At 45.7% G+C, this 19,729-nt stretch overlaps 1 long non-coding RNA gene and 1 pseudogene across 1 annotated transcript; both read right to left on the reverse strand.

Moving 5' to 3' along the window:
• Positions 1-10,907: 10,907 nt before the first annotated feature.
• LOC147981959 (uncharacterized) lies at positions 10,908-11,565 on the reverse strand (annotated as a pseudogene).
• A 2,102-nt stretch (positions 11,566-13,667) lies between these two features.
• On the reverse strand, positions 13,668-14,692 carry LOC147981960 (uncharacterized). The gene is made up of 2 exons (XR_015599960.1): positions 14,574-14,692; positions 13,668-13,997 (listed from the first exon to the last, which is right to left on the reverse strand). It is a non-coding gene; the product is annotated as an uncharacterized LOC147981960 (long non-coding RNA).
• Positions 14,693-19,729: the final 5,037 nt, after the last annotated feature.

Raw genomic sequence — 19,729 nt, forward strand, 5'->3', positions numbered from 1 at the left:
AGTGTGTAGACCCTACGGGTTCGGGAGACATGCAGACATGACCGAGACGTTCTCCGGTCAATAACCAACAGCGGGATCTGGATACCCATGATGGCTCCCACATGTTCCACGATGTTCTCATCGGATGAACCACGATGTCAAGGACTTAATCAATCCCGTATACAATTCCCTTTGTCTATCGGTATGTTACTTGCCCGAGATTCGATCGTCGGTATCCAATACCTTGTTCAATCTCGTTACCGGCAAGTCTCTTTACTCGTTCCGTAACACATCATCCCGTGATCAACTCCTTGGTCACATTGCGCATATGATGATGTCCTACCGAGTGGGCCCAGAGATACCTCTCCGTTTACACGGAGTGACAAATCCCAGTCTCGATTCGTGCCAACCCAACAGACACTTTCGGAGATACCTGTAATGCACCTTTATAGCCACCCAGTTACGTTGTGACGTTTGATACACCCAAAGCATTCCTACGGTATCCGGGAGTTGCACAATCTCATGGTCTAAGGAAATGATACTTGACATTAGAAAAGCTATAGCATATGAACTACACGATCTAGTGCTATGCTTAGGATTGGGTCTTGTCCATCACATGATTCTCCTAATGATGTGATCCCGTTATCAACGACATCCAATGTCCATGGTCAGGAAACCGTAACCATCTATTGATCAACAAGCTAGTCAACTAGAGGCTTACTAGGGACATGGTGTGGTCTATGTATTCACACGTGTATTACGATTTCCGGATAATACAGTTATAGCATGAATAAAGACAATTATCATGAACAAGGAAATATAATAATAACCAATTTATTATTGCCTCTAGGGCATATTTCCAACAGTCTCCCACTTGCACTAGAGTCAATAATCTAGTTCACATCGCCATGTGATTAACACTCACAGGTCACATCGCCATGTGACTACCACCCAAGAGTTTACTAGAGTCAGTAGTCTAGTTCACATCACTATGTGATTAACACTCAATGAGTTTTAGGTTTGATCATGTTGCTTGTGAGAGAGGTTTTAGTCAACGGGTCCGAACCTTTCAGATTCGTGTGTGCTTTACAAATCTCTATGTCATCTCCTAGATGTAGCTACCATGCTCTATTTGGAGCTATTCCAAATAACTGTTCTACTTGGAGCTATTCTAAATTATTGCTCCATTATATGTATCCGGTATCTCTACTCAGTGCTATCCGGATAGGTGTTAAGCTTGCATCGACGTAACCCTTTACGACGAACTCTTTTTACCACCTCCATAACCGAGAAACTTCCTTAGTCCACTAGTCACTAAGGATAACTTTGACCGCTGTCCTGTGATCCATTCTTGAATCACTCTGGTACCCCTTGACTGACTCATGGCAAGGCACACTTCAGGTGCGGTACACAGCATAGCATACTGTAGAGCCTATGTCTTAAGCATAGGGGACGACCTTCGTCCTTTCTCTCTATTCTGCCGCGGTCGAGCTTTAAGTCTTAACTTCATACCTTACAACTCAGGCAAGAACTCCTTCTTTGACTGATCCATCTTGAACACCTTCAAGATCACGTCAAGGCATGTGCTCATTTGAAAGTACTATTAAGCGTTTTGATCTATCCTTATAGATCTTGATGCTCAATGCTCAAGTAGCTTAATCCAGGCTTTCCATTGAAAAACACTTTCCAAATAACCCTATATGCTTTCCAGAAATTCTACATCATTTCCGATCAACAATATGTCAACATATACTTATCAGAAATTCTATAGTGCTCCCACTCACTTCTTTGGAAATACCAGTTTCTCATAAACTTTGTATACACCCAAAATCTTTGATCATCTCATCAAAGCATACATTCCAACTCCGAGATGCTTACTCCAGTCCTCAGAAGGATTGCTGGAGCTTTGCATACTTATTAGCATCTTTTAGGATTGACAAAACCTTCCGGTTGTATCACATACAACCTTTCCTCAAGAAAATCGTCGAGGAAACAATGTTTTAACATCCTATCTGCAAGGTTTCATAAATAATGCAGTAATCGCTAATATAATTCCAACAGACTCTTAGCATCGCTACAAGTGAGAAAGTCTCATCGTAGTCAACCTTTTGAACTTGTCGGGAAACTTCTTAACGACAAGTCGAGCTTTCTTAATGGTGACATTTACCATCATTGTCCGTCTTCCTTTTAAAATCCATCTGTACTCAACAGCCTTATGACCATCAAGTAGTTCTTCCAAAGTCTACACTTTGTTTTCATATATGGACCCTCTCTCGGATTATATGGCCTCGAGCCATTTATCGGAATCCGGGCCCACCATCGCTTCTCCATAGCTTGTAGGCTCATTGTTGTCTAGCAACATGACTTTCAAGACAGGATTATGTACCACTCTGAAGTAGTACGCATCCTTGTCATCCTACGAGGTTTGATAGTGACTTGATCCGAAGTCTCATGATCAATATCATAAGCTTCCACTTCAATTGGTGTAGGTACCACAGGAACAACTCTTTGTGCCCTGCTATACACTAGTTGAAGCAACGGTTCAATAACCTCATCAAGTCTCCACCATCCTCCCACTCAATTCTTTCGAGAGAAACTTTTCCTCGAGAAAGGACCCGATTCTAGAAACAATCCCTTATTGCTTTCGGATCTGAGACAGGAGGTATACCCAACTGTTTTGGGTGTCCTATGAAGATGCATTTATCCGCTTTGGGTTCGAGCTTATCAGCCTGAAACTTTTTCACATAAGCGTCGCAGCCCCAAACTTTTAAGAAATGACAGCTTAGGTTTCTCTAAACCATAGTTCATACGGTGTCATATCATCGGAATTACGTGGTGCCCTATTTAAAGTGAATGTGGTTGTCTCTAATGCCTAACCCATAAACTATCGTGGTAATTCGATAAGAGACATCATGGTATGCATCATATCCAATAAGGTGCAGTTATGATGTTCGGACACACCATCACACTATGGTGTTCCAGGCTGTATTAGTTGTGAAACAATTTTCACAATGTCTCAATTCTGTGCCAAACTCGTAATTCAGATATTCATCTCTATGATCATATAATAGATATTTTATCCTCTTGTCACGACGATCTTTCAACTTCACCCTGAAATTACTTGAACCTTTCAATAATTCAGACTCGTGATTTATCAAGTAAATATACTCAACATCTACTCAAATCATCTGTGAAGTAAGAACATAACGATATCCACTACATGCCTCAGCACTCATTGGACTGCACACATCAAAATGTATTACTTCCAACAAGTTGCTTTCTAGTTCCATTTTACTGAAAATGAGGCTTTCAGTCATCTTGCCCATGTGGTATAATTTGCATGTCTCAAGTGATTCAAAATCAAGTGAGTCCAAACGGTCCATTTGCATGGAGTTTCTTCATGCATATACACCAATAGACATGGTTCGCATGTCTCAAACCTTTCAAAAATGAGTGAGTCCAAAGATCCATCAACATGGAGCTTCTTCATGCGTTTTATACCGATATGACTTACGTGGCAGTGCCACAAGTGGGTGGTACTATCATTACTATCTTTTGGCATGAACATGTGTATCACTACGATCGAGATTCAATAAACCATTCATTTTAGGTGTAAGACCATTGAAGGTATTATTCAAATAAACAGAGTAACCATTATTCTCCTTAAATGAATAACCGTATTGCGATAGACATAATCCAATCATGTCTATGCTCAACGCAAACACCAAACTCGATGGTAGAGGGAGCGTGCGATGCTTGATCATATCAATATTGAGAACACTTCCAACACATATCGTCAGCTCACCTTTAGCTAGTCTCCGTTTTTATTCCGTAGCTTTTGTTTCGAGTTACTAACTTTTAGCAACCGAACCGGTATCTAATACCCTGGTGCTACTAGGAGTACTAGTAAAGTACACATTAACATAATACATCCAATATACTTCTATTGACCTTGCCAGCCTTCTTATCTACCAAGTATCTAGGGTAATTCTGCTCCAGTGGCTGTTCCCCTTATTTACAGAAGCACTTAGTCTCGGGTTTGGGTTCAACCTTGGGTTTCTTCACTAGAGCAGCAGCTGAATTGCCGTTTCATGAAGTATCCCTTCTTGCCCTTGCCCTTCTTGAAACTAGTGGTTTCACCAACCATCAACAATTGATGCTCCTACTTGATTTCTACTTTCGCGGTGTCAAACATCGCGAATATCTCAAGGATCATCATATATATCCCTGATATATTATAGTTCATCACGAAGCTCAAGCAGCTTGGTGGTAAATGACTTCGGAGAAACATCACTATCTCATCTGGAAGATTAACTCCCACTTGATTCAAGTGATTGTTGTACTCAGACAATCTGAGCACAAGCTCAACAATTGAGCTTTTCTCCCTTAGTTCGCAGGCTAAGAAAATCGTCGGAGGTCTTATACCTCTTGACGTGGGCACGAGCCTGAAATTCCAATTTCAGCCCTCAAAACATCTCATATGTTTCGTGACGTTTCAAAAACATCTTTGGTGCCTCAACTCTAAACCGTTTAACTGAACTATCATGTAGTTATCAAAACGTGTATGTCAGATGTTCGCAACATCCACAGACGACGTTCGAGGTTCAGCACATAGAGCGGTGCATTAAGGACATAAGCCTTCTATGAAGCAATGAGGACAATCCTCAGTTTACGGACCTAGTCCGCATAATTGCTACTATCAACTTTCAACTAATTTTTTTTCTCTTTAGGAACATATCTAAACAGTAGAACTATAACGCGAGCTACGACATAATTTGCAAATACCTTTTGACTATGTTTAGGATAATTAAGTTCATCTTATGAACTCCCACTTAGATAGACATCCCTCTAGTCATCTAAGTGATCACATGATCCGAGTGAACTAGGCCGTGTCCGATTAACACGTGAGACGGACTAGTCAACGTCGGTGAACATCTTCATGTTGATCGTATCTACCATACGACTCATGTTCGACCTTTCGGTCTCTGTGTTCCGAGGCCATGTCTTCACATGCTAGGCTCGTCAAGTTAACCCTAAGTGTTTTTGCATGTGTAAAACTTCTTACACCCGTTGTATGTGAACGAAAGGATCTATCACACCCGATTAACACGTGATGCTTCGAAGCGACGAACTGTAGCAACGGTGCACAGTTAGGGGAGAACACTTCTTGAAACTTTAATGAGGGATCATCTTATTTACTACCGTCGTACTAAGCAAATAAGATGTATAAATATGATAAACATCATATGCAATCAAATAATAGTGACATGATATGGCCAATATCATATAGCTCCTTTGATCTCCATCTTGGGGCTCCATGATCATCTTGTCACCGGTATGACACCATGATCTCCATCATCATGATCTCCATCATCGTGTCTTCTTGAAGTTGTCTCGTCATCGACATGCAAGTCGTGATTCCCTTGACAAGAACATGATCAATCTCATACATCACATATATCATTCATCACATCCTTTTGGCCATATCACATCACATAGCATAACCTGCAAAAACAAGTTAGACGTCCTCTAATTGTTGTTTGCATGTTTTACGTGGCTGCTATGGGTTTCTAGCAAGAACGTTTCTTACCTACGCAAAGACCACAACGTGATATGCCAATTGCTATTTACCCTTCATAAGGACCCTGTTCATCGAATCTGATCCGACTAAAGTAGGAGAGACAGACACCTGCCAGCCACCTTATGCATCTAGTGCATGTTTGTCGATGGAACCGGTCTCACGTAAGAGTACGTGTAAGGTTGGTCCAGGCCGCTTCATCCCACGATGCCGCCGAATCAAGATAAGACTAGTAACGGCAAGCATATTGAACAAAATCAACGCCCACAACTACTTTGTGTTCTACTCGTGCATAGAATCTACGCAATAGACCTAGCTCATGATGCCACTGTTGGGGAACGTAGCAGAAATTCAAAATTTTCCTACGTATCACCAAGATCTATCTATGGAGAAACCAGCAACGAGGGGAAGGAGAGTGCATCTACATACCCTTTTAGATCGCTAAGCGGAAGCGTTCAAGTGAACGGGGTTGATGGAGTCGTACTCGTCGTGATTCAAATCACCGATGATCATAGCGCCGAACGGACGGCACCTCCGCGTTCAACACACGTACGGAAGGGAGACGTCTCCCATGCCTTGATCCAGCAAGGAGAGAGGGAGAGGTTGATGGAGATCCAGCAGCACGACGGCGTGATGGAAGTAGCGGGATTCCAACAGGGCTTCGCTAAGCGCTGCGGGAGGAAGAAGATGTGTCACGGGAGGGAGAGGGAGGCGCCAGGCCTTAGATTGGTTTGCTCCTCCTTTTCCCCACTATATATAGTGCCAAGGGAGAGGGGGAGGCGCAGCCCTTGCCCCTTCCTCCAAGGAAGGGTGCGACCAAGGGTGGGGAGGAGTCCATCCTCCCCAAGGCACCTCGGAGGTGCCTTCCCCTTTTAGGACTCTCCTCTTTTCCAATCTCTTGGCGCATGGGCCTCTTGGGGCTGGTGCCCTTGGCCCATATAGGCCAAGGCAAAACCCCTACAGCCCATGTGGCCCCCCGGGGCAGGTGGCCCCACCCGGTGGGCCCCCGGGACCCTTCCGGTGGTCCCGGTACAATACCGATGACCCCGAAACTTGTCCCGATGGCCGAAATAGCACTTCCTATATATAATTCTTTACCTCCGGACCATTCCGGAACTCCTCGTGACGTCCGGGATCTCACCCGGGACTCCAAACAACTTTCGGGTTACCGCATACTAATATCTCTATAACCCTAGCGTCACCGAACCTTAAGTGTGTAGACCCTACGGGTTCGGGAGACATGCAGACATGACCGAGACGTTCTCCGGTCAATAACCAACAGCGGGATCTGGATACCCATGATGGCTCCCACATGTTCCACGATGTTCTCATCGGATGAACCACGATGTCAAGGACTTAATCAATCCCGTATACAATTCCCTTTGTCTATCGGTATGTTACTTGCCCGAGATTCGATCGTCGGTATCCAATACCTTGTTCAATCTCGTTACCGGCAAGTCTCTTTACTCGTTCCGTAACACATCATCCCGTGATCAACTCCTTGGTCACATTGCGCATATGATGATGTCCTACCGAGTGGGCCCAGAGATACCTCTCCGTTTACACGGAGTGACAAATCCCAGTCTCGATTCGTGCCAACCCAACAGACACTTTCGGAGATACCTGTAATGCACCTTTATAGCCACCCAGTTACGTTGTGACGTTTGATACACCCAAAGCATTCCTACGGTATCCGGGAGTTACACAATCTCATGGTCTAAGGAAATGATACTTGACATTAGAAAAGCTATAGCATATGAACTACACGATCTAGTGCTATGCTTAGGATTGGGTCTTGTCCATCACATGATTCTCCTAATGATGTGATCCCGTTATCAACGACATCCAATGTCCATGGTCAGGAAACCGTAACCATCTATTGATCAACAAGCTAGTCAACTAGAGGCTTACTAGGGACATGGTGTGGTCTATGTATTCACACGTGTATTACGATTTCCGGATAATACAGTTATAGCATGAATAAAGACAATTATCATGAACAAGGAAATATAATAATAACCAATTTATTATTGCCTCTAGGGCATATTTCCAACAGCACCGTTGTTTTATGAGATATGAGAGCTAGCTACCGTTTTTTCTTATTTCGATATTCTTCATGTAATCTGGTCAGCAAACTATCCAGCTCATCTTTGTGCTAAGCGTGCTTGCACACTGAGTATGACTAAAAGTTGGCTGGAAGAGACCCCTAGCTTCCTGATGAGTAGCCTGTTAGCTGACGAACCAGCGAATACTTTTGTTTGAATAAAGCTCTCACTATTGCCTGCAAAAAAAACAGGTCGTTCGTTTGGGACCTAGGCCTTGGTCCAGGTTGCTAATCCAAGACGTATTGAAATCCAGAGCCGTCATCCCGTCGGCCCAACCACGTGAGGTCCTGAGGCCAACTCCAATGCAGGGCCTCAAATCGTCTCACTATGTCTGTTCGAGGTAAAAGCATCTCTAGCCGCGCCTTTAGAAAGGCCTTTTCAGACGTTTTTTCGCGCCGGCGCAGAAAAATCGGTCCAGTCACGTCTTTAGAAGCCCGATTTTCGCCGGCCTGGGCCGAATTTAGCGCTGGCGGACCCAGGCCAAACCCGGCGCGCTGGGGGGCGCTCGCGGGCGTCGGGGCGAGCGGTTTTGGCACGAAAGAGCCGCGGGCCCGCCGCGGCAGCGACACCGCGCGTCTTCGTCCCCGAACGTTTCGGTTTCCCGTGAGGAATCAATGGCAAGGCTGCCGTCGGTCAGCCTTACCATTGATTCCTCACAGGCGGCGCGCCGACGCCTCCCCTCCCTCGCACACGTACACACGGGGCGGCGCCGCTATATAAGCCGGTGGCCTCCCTCGCCTCTGGCCACACCAGCCACACCAGCCCTAGCCCGCCGTCTACCTCTCCCGAGCGCCGCCGTCGAGCCCTTCCTTTCCCGAGCGCCGCCGCCGAGCCCTCCCTCTCCCGATGGCTGAGCGATTCCCCGGAGATGAGGCCGCGGCCAACGGCTTCGGCCGCCGCTCGCTCCGCGAACAGGAGTCTTGACTCCTGTTCCAGGCGAACATCCCGGCGCCGCCGGACATGCGCGCCGGGCCAACGGGGTGGAGACTCAGCAACGGGGGAGTGCCATTCCCCCGTTGCCCGACGCCGTGGCGAAACCGGGCTACTTCACCGACGAGGTCGACGTCGTGCGCGCCTCCCTCACCGACGCCCAGCTCGCCCTCCCCGAGTACACCGCCGACAACATAGCGGCGTGGATGGCATACTTCTAGCACCAGGAGCAGCAGAGGATAGCGTCCATCAACGGCGCGCCGGTGGTGGGCGGACCGAAGAACAGCGAGGAACGCCACCTGTGGTGGGGTGTCCCCGGCCGCACCCTCGAGGGCGTTCGGACGTACCTCGAGGGCGGCAACGACCCGCTGTTGGCATACCCCTGGCGAGGGCCACGGCCACGACTCACCGCCGACGCGACGGGCAATGGTTGCCCAGGAGCTTCGGCGCCTCCTCTTCTTCCTCCTCCTCCCGCTCTTCCTCACACTCGTCCGGCGCTTCGGCGCTGCTCGGCGTCAAGGCCGAGCCCGCGGCGGAGACGCCGCTCGGCCGGCGCACTCGCAGCGCCGGCATCGTCATCAATGAGGGCGGCCGGCGCACCCCCTCGTTGGCTCCTCCGCGCTTCGTCAAGCCCAAGAAGGAGTCGGGCCTGGCGCCGGTGAAGACGGAGCCGGGCGTCCCCGCGGTGAAGACGGAGCACGGCGGCGACGTCGAGCTCGACGACGACACGGCCCTTGAATGGGCGCGCGCGGACTCCCTGAAGATGGCGAGGGAGCGCCAGTGCGCCGCCCTGCGGCGATTCGCGCAGCGTCGCCGGGGCCGCGACGAAGGAGGAATCGTCGTCATCGAGGACAGCAACGACGACACCGCGCCGCCGCCACCAGCCCACATAGGCGACGCCGGTCAGGGGTCCACCAGGGACGGTTGCGTCAAGGAGGAGAAGCCGGACGACGACGACGGCGGCGACGACGGCGGCGACGACGAGGACTACTCCGCTTTTAGCCAGTTCTTTTTTTAATTATATATATTATGTAATAAAAACCCGCTTTTTAAATGTAATATATGCCGAACTTCGCCGAACTTTGAACTTTGCTATATTTTTTAATTTTTTGAACGCGCCTGGGTACGGCCCTGGGGCCGGCGGCTGGGGACCAACTCGGTCCCAGGCCGATTTTTTGCGCCGGCTCACCCCCAGGGGACGATTTTAGGTGCCCCCTGGGGGGGCAACGATTGGAGATGATCTAAACAGACAGACTAGACTGCCAACGCGCAACTTCATCCTTAGAATAATCCATGTTTCTGGTCCGTTTGACCTTATCCTAGGAGCAAAGCTGGACTGGCTTTGCGTCTGTAATGGACACAGGCGGTCGTTTTTGCGCTATCTGCGCCCGCGCTGGTCCGGGGCTGAGTCACATGTCACCCACCTCCCACCTCTCTCTCTCTTTCTCTCTCTCTCTCTCCCTCCCACCAACCCACCCATGATGCTGAAGTCGATGGCATTGCCGGCCTCTCCCCGCTTGCGCACCTCACAGGAGCAGCAGTCCCGCCGGTGCTCGTTCCCGGCAGCCCCGGCGAGCGCAGCGACGGGCGAGGCCGGGGCGCGGCGAGCGAGCAGTGGGCGAGTTGGCTACGATGAGCGTGGGTAGGCATGGGGCGGCGAGGGTGAGCGCGAGCTCTGTTGTAGCACTGGCAGGGGCGGGTGCACGCGGGCAGGAGAGCACGAGCTTTGGTGCAGCGGGTGCGCAACGGCGGGCGAGGCCGGGGCGCGACGAGCTAGCGGCGGGCTACTTGGCTACGGCGAGTGCGACCAGTTTCAAGGCTTTGATGGTAAGCTGCGCTCCTCTTTGGCGGCAAACAAAAATGGCTTGGGTTTTGAAGACAGACAAGGCACGTTGCCAGCAGGTACAGTTGCTGGTAATGGAGAAGTTGAGCTGCAAGCATGTGAATACGGTTAGAGCATCTCCAACAGCCGCAAAACGCGCGGTACGCTCAAAACCAGTTTGCAGCGAGCCTATCGCCTGGTTTGACGCGGTGGGCAGCGCTGGCTCCAGCAGCCGTGGTAAAATGCAACGTACGCGCGTAGCTTCAGCAGGCGCTCTAAAATGCAGCGCACGCGCTCTCGCATGAACATTCTGGACTACGTTGCATGGATAGATATTTTTGATAAAAAATGATACATAGTTCATCATAGCATAGATAAAACAATACATAGATATTTTACATAATTCATAGCATAGATAGATAAAACCATGGTGCAACTACATAATAAAAAACTGCAGTGCAACTAGATAAAAAAACTATGGTGCAACTACAACCTACTTCGAGTCGTCCTCATCATCATCATTCTCGCTGGTGTTGTCCAAGGTATCGAGCCAAATGTCCTTCCAACGATTATCGTCTGAGTCAAACAACGACTCCCCACCTGCTTCAATGACATCGCACTGCGATATGGCCAGTGCCTTCTGCCGACGCCTGTCCGCCTGCTCCGTGCGGCGCCTTGTCGTCCTCTCCGCCCAGAAGGCGCGCTCGTTGGCGACGTCCTCCGGGTGGCGCCGGCGCCACTCCGGCATGGCTCGCTCGTCCTTCTCGGCGATGAGGAGGCGGCGCTGCCGCTGACGGTGCTCCTCACGTTCCTGATCCGTGATAAGACGAGGCGGAGGGGCGACAGCCTGCGCCTGCTCGCGAGTGTAAACGTCGTGGAAGTTCATCTGCCCGCGAGGTCTCTCTAGGTACCACGCCGCCGCGTCGTACGCGCAAGCGGCCTCGTGCGGTCTCAAAGGTGTCGGGGCCGAGGCGGACGTCGCCAGAGCGGATCTCCACGTAGTAGGTGCCGAAGGGGCGCTCGCGGACACTGCGGTAGCCCGACGATCCCCGGCGGCGCGGCGGCATGGTGGCGCGGCGGTGGCGGCGCGAGGAAGCGGCGAGCAAGCGACAGAGGAAGTGGCAGAGGCAGCGGGAAGAGCGCGCGTGGCAGTGTGGAGGCCACGTGGCGAGCGTCGCAATTTATAGGCGCGCCGGAAGCGGTGCGCCAAATCTAGCGCGCGGCTACCCGCTTTCTCCCGCGAGCGTGCAATCGTTTCCCGCGCACATTAGTTTCCCATCTTCGTTGGAGCGCGCGAAAACATCCCGCATGCGCTAAAGCGACAGTTTACCGCGCGCGTCTTTTGGCACCGCTGTTGAAGATGCTTTTAGGAGTAGTGGAGTTTGGCCGGTGTGAACGCACTGCAAGGGCTCGCGCCACCATGGGGCGGCCAATTAATAGAACAATCGTGAGAAAGCGCCGTACGCAGGATTCTGCAGCATTGGTCGGAGACAAGGACACAAAAGAACCACCTGTCCGGAGCACGGCGTCGCCTCCAAAAAGCCCAGGAAGGCAGGAAGTGTAAGAACTGTGGGGATGGAAGGACATCGGCGGAACACATGCAGCAAGAGTCTTGCTGGTAACTTAATTAGCAAACTTAGACGTGAACTGAATTTCAATTAGAACACTTACATAAGTGTGTCTCTGTAACTCTGGGCTATGCCTCTGCAACTGTCATGTTGTGTCTTTCTCAACCAGCAATTGTGGTACTTGGTTTTTAATTTGCAAAAACCTGTCATTTTTAAAGCTGTAGGACATTTGTAGCTCGATTATGTGTTAGTGTTTAAGAGGTCCCTGGATTGTGGAATTTGCTTATCTCTGGCATATGCACTCAAACGTTGGCCAGGACATACAACATGACTGGCATGGTGTATCTTCAGGCTGGCTGAAGATTTTTTTGATGCTGATGAAGTCGGCTGCGCACTTAGGCTGCTTAGACGCCGACGCGTCGATCTGAAGAATAAGAGGTGCTGGTCCTGCTTCGTGGGCAGCCTCAAGAGGTGGAGAGCGAGCAAATTTGGCAACAAGTAGTATCATGGTGCCCAGCGAGTTCTGTGAGGAGGCGAGTGCTGTAACGAAGAGGCATGGCGACAATGGTTGTCCAATGGAGAATGTGTTAGAGGTGCGTATGGTTTCCTATATCTCAGTTCAACATATAAGCTACTGATGTGGTGGACTAATGCTCGAACCTGACGAGTGGACAGCAGGAATATCAACTGATTCAACTGGGGGCGGCGTTGGATGCCAGCGATTATCTTGGGAGAATTGGGTGTGGGGGGGCGGTACCCGCGGAGTTGTTCCGCGGGCGCTGATCCGCAAGCGAGCGAACGGGAGAGATATCGGGACCATCTGAGCTCGGGCTCAGAATCGAATTTTCGAACGGTTAGTAGCTTCTTAATGTTAAGAGAGAAGTGCATATTTCAACCCTGAACTCTTGTCCTGGTCTAATTTACAACCCCGAACTCCAATACCGTCTAAATTACAACCCCTAACTCTCAAAACCGGCTAGGATTCAACCCTCCCCTCTTTGTTGACCGGTTTTGACCGGTCAACGGGTCCCGTCAGCATGGCACATCAGCATTATTTTTAAAAAGCTGTAAAATAAAAAAATCCAGGAAAAGAAATAAAAAAAAATCAAATTTCTGGGAAAAAATCAGGAAAAATAAATAAAATCGAATTTCTGAAAAACAAAAATATTGATATTTCCATGAAAAACCAAAAAATACTTAAAATAAAAAAATCCAAGGAAAAAAATTCAAATTCCCAAGAAAATTATATAAAAACTGTAAAATAGGAAAAAAAATCTAGAAAAAGTAATTTCCAAAAAAGTTCAATTTTTGATTTTTTTCCCCCGAAAATCACGGAAAAAGTTTCCGAATTTTTTTCGCAAACTTTTTTTCGGAAATTTGTTTTTTTCCTGATTTTTTCTCGATCTTACAGATTTTTATTTATATTTTTCTTGAAATTTTGAATTTTTTTTCCGACGTGGCATGCTGATTGGACCTGTTGACTGGTCAAAACCGGTGAACAAGGAGGGGAGGGTTGAATTCTGACCGGTTTTAAGAGTTGAGGGTTGTAATTTAGATGGTATTGAAGTTCGGGGTTGTAAATTAGACTAGGGCAAGAGTTCGGGGTTGAAAAATGCATTTCTCTCAATGTTAAAAGCCAAACTTGTTTCCAGGTTTCTTGTCTGTGGATGAAGGCACACGGAATCTGTGAATAAAACATGATGGTGTTCATGCAAAAACAACCACGTTACAAATTAACTAGCTAGGCAGTAATCATGTTCACACGTTTACACAGACAAAATTTATTATTGCCAAACTTCAAGAATCCTCTGTGTAAATGGACCCCGTAATGCGATGCTGCATTGTCTCCTACTCTTCACAGACGTCGCAGACACAATAGACTTTTGTGAAGGGGTAAACGCCAGTACAATAAGCATTCTTGACATAATGTCCATGGTAGTCTCTGGCGCAGTCTGCCCAACAACCTTCATTTATGCACGCTGCGCCCTTGTTAGCACGGTGCTCTTTGCAGGTCTCTGAAAGGAAACAAAAAATTAGTCGTCAAATGTTTCTGTACATACATACATAGATACATACATATATACATATATATGTGTGTGTGGGGACATCTCACGAAGACCAAATAAGTTAAGGCCTTGAAGGAAGATACAAACGGTCTGTTATTTTATTTATGTAACGTATACTTAGCATATTCTATCAGCACGTACATTTTGAAACTGAGCTACAACAGACGGTGGGAACACATTTCCACATTACAGTATTTTCAAAGAAATCCCAAAGTTGCTTGGGGAAATACGTGCAGTTGCAGTTGCACGTTCTTCTTTGCAAATTAAAAAATAAGCCAGTGTGAAAATAGCAATTTCATCAATAACAATACGCATCTTTGTGAGAAAATGGTAAAATACGGATACAAAAAGTTCATGCTTGTTTTGCTTGTAACTGCATGATTTGTTTCCACTTGAAACTGTGAGTATATCAAGATGTTTTGATGCGCTTTTCTGTCAGAACTCTAAAATTAGCGCTGCTATTTGGCTTGGCAAAAACAGAGAGCACCCAAAGAGAGACAAGAGGGAGAGGCAACGAGCAAATACCAGCATCAGCACAATTTCCTAGCAGCAGAAGCACCGTGAGGAAACATAGAGTAGTTTTCCCCTCCATACGTCTGTGCTCTTGTTTGTGTATTCTCTCTCGCTTGGATTTGGGTGCGAGGTAGCATATGTAATGGCATCCTTATATAGGCCTGTACAAAATCTAGTTTTAATAACTAAATTTTCTCAAGATAATCCTGATTTTTCACATAAATTCCATATATACGGATTTCTATTGCATTTATTATTTACACACTCAATTGTGGCAAGACCAAACAGATTTGTCCACATTAATATTCTCATTAGCTGTCTCCTCAAGGTAGTACTTATTCTCATTTATTACCCAGATTATTTTTTTGTGAGTGATCAAGGTAGTATATTTAATTACCTAGATTATTTTTCTTTATTCTCATTAGCTGTCTCCTAGAGGTAGAAGATTTGGCCAGGCTTTTTACTTATTCTCATTAGTTGTCGCATTATACCGATATCCATTTATCTAAGAGAATGTTATCCAACGACCATTCGCTGGGGGGCAAACTCTAGCGAACGCCCTGTTTGTGGTCCGATCACGCGGCATAGATCTTGGTTCAAGGCGAGTGCCATGTTGGTTTTATGGAAACGTTCTCTGGAACTGCTACTAGGGGCGAACTGCGCCCGGGGTGGGGAGTTCTCGAACTCGTGACCTGCCGCATGCATGGCATCCCGCTTACCACTTTGATTGAAGTGGGTTTTGTAAACACATATGCTTTTTTGTTCGGTTCTGGTTTATTTCTTTTTTGTTATTTTCATTATCGTTTTAGTAGCAAAAAAGAGCCCGTGCATTGTAACAAGAGAAAAAAACTTCACACCCATAACCCAATAATCACGACTTAAGACCTCAACATGTCCACGTCCTTTATTTCAACATGGTATTTAATTTTGTTGCCGCTTATCCTCCTTTGCACCCTCGCCGATGGTGACCTCTATGCTCACACAACCACAACATGTTTTAATATGTGATAAATCCTAAGGCGTCTCTCTCTCTCTCTCTCTCTCCATCCATAAGATTAGCAATCTGCTTTTTCGTGTGAGCTTTTGCTGACAAGCGTTGGTACGAAAGAAAGACGGATCGTGCGCTTTTGATTAAGGTTGCATCATAAATAGCATATAAAAATGTTTAACAAGTAGAATAGCATCATATTCAAATTATACACATTTTTGTAATCAAGTTTCATATATATCATGTTAAAATTGGAGTTAAGATTTAAAAGATATTTTTTTAAAGCAATTGATATGGATGAGGGTTAATTAGCAGAAACAACATTGAATTTTCTACAAAAGTGAAACGTCATTTAAAACTGTACTACTGGTTGATTACCATGAACCGAAGGGCGATTTCAGCATAAAAGAAAACATTTTCTCTGTCTCACTTAAAACTGGATAGTCGGTTGATTAGCAGAAATATCAACCAGTTTTCTACAAATGGCACGAGGAGTGGGCATAAACAATCCTCCATTTATTAATAGGTATAGATTTGTCTTATTTGTTTCTTAACAAATTTAAGAAAAAATAAAAAATTGTAAAAACGTCCAACTTTCCAAAATATTCATGTATTAATATAATCACATATTTCTAATTTGTTCAGATTTTCTTTTACATATTCAGGTTTAAAAAATGTTCAAAACTTCTGAAATTCTGGAAATCTTAAAACTATTCAGAACTTACTTTTTTTCTTTAAAATATTCACTTCTTAAAATAAATAAGATTTTCATCCTATTTAAGAATGAATGAAAACTACCTATAATAAGAAAAAAATCTAAATAACAAAATAGGATAAAATATGTTTTTTAGTGGCTAAACGCCTCCTGAGCTCATATGCTCCTGCGCATGAACAATAAAATAAAAGGAAATGTTAGAAAAATGCAAAAAAAATCGATTTTTTTTACTTGGAAGTTCGTGCCAAACTTCAGCTCATTTTGATATCTGACCAGCTCTCTGCGAAAAAAAATACAAAATTGGGTCTGTGAAAAAGTTTACTGTTCATGCACTTTCGTGACCGATTTCTTTTTTTTCCTAAGAGTTGCTCCTATGTCCAAATACTCTGAAATTTGGCATGGACCTCATGCACTAAAATATATCCCATGAAAAAATAGAATTTTGTTGAATTTGACTAGTATTTTTTTAAAATTTTACTGTTCACCCATATTAAATGAGTTCTGAACCCAAAATAATGGACATTTGGTTTCTTTCCTTTATTAACTACAAGCAGACCCTCGCTCGCTGTTCACCCATAGTACTATTAATCTGCGTTTTTTAATCTGAACACACTCCACTCTATTGATCATTAAACAAATTGAACATGAGCTACATGAGGCTGTCCCAACTGTTTCTTCGGTTTACTGAACTCAAGTTCTATTATATACCTTTTGACAAAACCGCTCATGACCAAAGGCCCCTGAAATATTTGGTCATGTAGAGCCTTTCTGCATGTGTGCCAAATTGCCCAAAGTGTCACAAGTTGCTTGGTGAAATCTGCACGTGGTAAGTCCTCCATGAGAGAAAATATTAATCGCTTCGCATCAGGTTCTCTGTTCTTCATCATTACTTCCACCAAGTCTTCATACTCAAGCGCACCCAAACGCAATGTGCCATGTTACACTTAATCAAAGAGTTATCGGGATTAACTACAGAACTAAAAGTTCTGGGAATAACAACAAAAAAAGTGAGTACCCTGCAGAGGCTTTTTGGAATACCTGGAATCCACTTGAGATGCCTTGGTTTGTATGAATTGAATGGAGAGAGGTCTCTTGCTCTTAATTTACCGGAAAGTATCGTTATTCTGAATGTAATGGGTTGTTCTGATTTGAAGAACTTATGCATTGTTAACAAGCCACAGAGTTATGGAGAACGCCTTTCGAGGCTGGAGTTTCTCACCTTTTGGGATCTTCCTGGACTTGAGAAGATTAGCATGGGACATTTTCAGAACCTTCGTGAGCTTACTGTGGGGAGAACTTATCAATTGGTAGACCTGTCCTTCATTTTAAAACTGCCATATCTGGAGCATTTGAATGTGTCTTGGTGCGATAAAATGAAGCATTTAGTTGATCTAGAGAATGTTATTAACTTGGAAGAAAGATATGAAATACCTATTCAGGGATTTCGTCAACTAAGAATTTTGCAGTTAAATTCATTGCGAAGCTTGGGCAGATTATGTAAATAATCCTAAATTGGATTTTCCTTCTTTGGAATACATTGATGTGTTTGCTTGCCCGAAGATGAAGAAACTACCTTTTGGTCAAATGGGTAAACTGAAGAGGATCAGAGGGAAGCAAACATGGTGGGATAATCTCGAGTGGGACGACGAAAGCAGTTCCTTGTCACTGTTGCCGTTTTTTAAATCATCAGAAATTTGCTCGACGTCCTTTAGGCCAGAGTTAGATACTACAGTGATATCCTCCTCGCCGAAAGCTTTCTTCACCAAGATGCGGCCCATATTGAATTCATCAATATGGTTCACATCATATCCACAATCATTTTTTGAAACAGAGGAGTTTGATGGGCATATGACGATGGAATAGTTTCACCAATATCATCTCTCAGTACTTCTCCAGAGCAACACATTGCCTTTCAATAGCTGCTCAAGGTATGCCACTTTTATACTACAGCATAGGTCGATCAATTTTTTCAATATTAGCCATATGCAGTCACGCTGCTATGTTCTTTTATCTTTTGATGACTCTAGTTTCATCGTCATTTTTGTTTGTTTGACGGTATCTACGAAATGCAAGGTGTGCCTTTTGAGTAGACGACCAGAATCTTGGCTGAGACGGCCCACTTCATGTATCTCATTCTGTCCCGTCATAACGATACGTCAATACCCGACGGGGTTGATTGAATGACATTTGACGTGTGGGCCTTATACCTGTACAAATACCTCTGGTCACACCGATCGCGAGATGAAGTAGCGGTATAGATTCCAGGATCACTGCAGCTCAGGCTCACATGAGCAATTTCCGTACGTATATGCATATATGGTCATATGAGTGTGGTCGTGTGGATGTGTGGGAACCAGGACTCGAGGAGCCAGGAACATACTGTATGTATGAATGAACAAAAATGGTATGAATGACACATCAATCAGCCAAGAGTACCCTCGAAGTCTATTCCGCATGTCACCGTCAGAGAGTAACTTAATTCCACCCACGCTCACGTTACCGATCGATGGTGTGTGAATCCAAGTGATAGGCGTGACGAAGTAAAGTGGATACGCATATATGGGTGTGGCCGTGTGGGAACCAGGACCTAGGAACATATATTTATATCTATGCTTAATTGTTGAATAAGAGCACCCTGGTGTTAATATACTTTTGAAAATAAACATGTCATATTAGACCACTTCATGTATATTTGGTAGATATAAGCAAATTAGATAGATCCTCTAAAATGTTTGAAGCTAAGTAGAGGAATTAATGGCCAATATATATAAGAGTATCAGAAAACTTATAGTGCAATTTGGTAGAAACTTACTAAGCCGGGTACGGGCTAATACAATATATCAAATCTAATGATCAGGTTTGAAGTTACATATGCTTTTGCAATGGAATTTTTAAGATTAAGATGCTAATATGAATATTCTACTTAATTTGATCTAGTACTCAGCTTGACACCGGGCAACAGTACCAATATATTTTTTATTTTAGAAAAGGAGGAAGACCCCCGGCATCTGCATCTGGGCGATACGTGCGGCCATTTTATTAATTATTCACATAAGACCTTGCAAAATCATACAACAGTAAGACTATAGCCACCGTCTAGGCAACAACTGTCGCTACGCATATCCAATTGATGAAGGGACGCTGAAAATCTGGGCCTAATGCCAAACAGACCTCGCAGCCAAACCTAACATCTAAGACCTGAGATCCCAACCAGGACGCCTGCCGGGTATGGGTCACCCACCAGTCCGGCGCACTCCTCAACCAGGACGCCTGCCGGGTATGGGTCACCCACCAGTCCGGTGCACTCCTCAACCAGGACGCCTACCGGGTATGAGGCCGCCGCAGCCACCTGCCACCAATCCATCTTTAGTGTTGTACTGTTGCATTAACCTTGCCCGGTCTAGTTGTCGTCGATGCCATCACGACGCCAGGCAACGCCACCATCCTGCGCTCGTCCATCATCAC

This window comes from Triticum urartu, chromosome 3A, assembly GCF_056163025.1.
Source record: "Triticum urartu cultivar PI428250 chromosome 3A, HENAU_Tu73, whole genome shotgun sequence".
In the NCBI taxonomy this organism is placed as follows: Eukaryota; Viridiplantae; Streptophyta; class Magnoliopsida; order Poales; family Poaceae; genus Triticum; species Triticum urartu.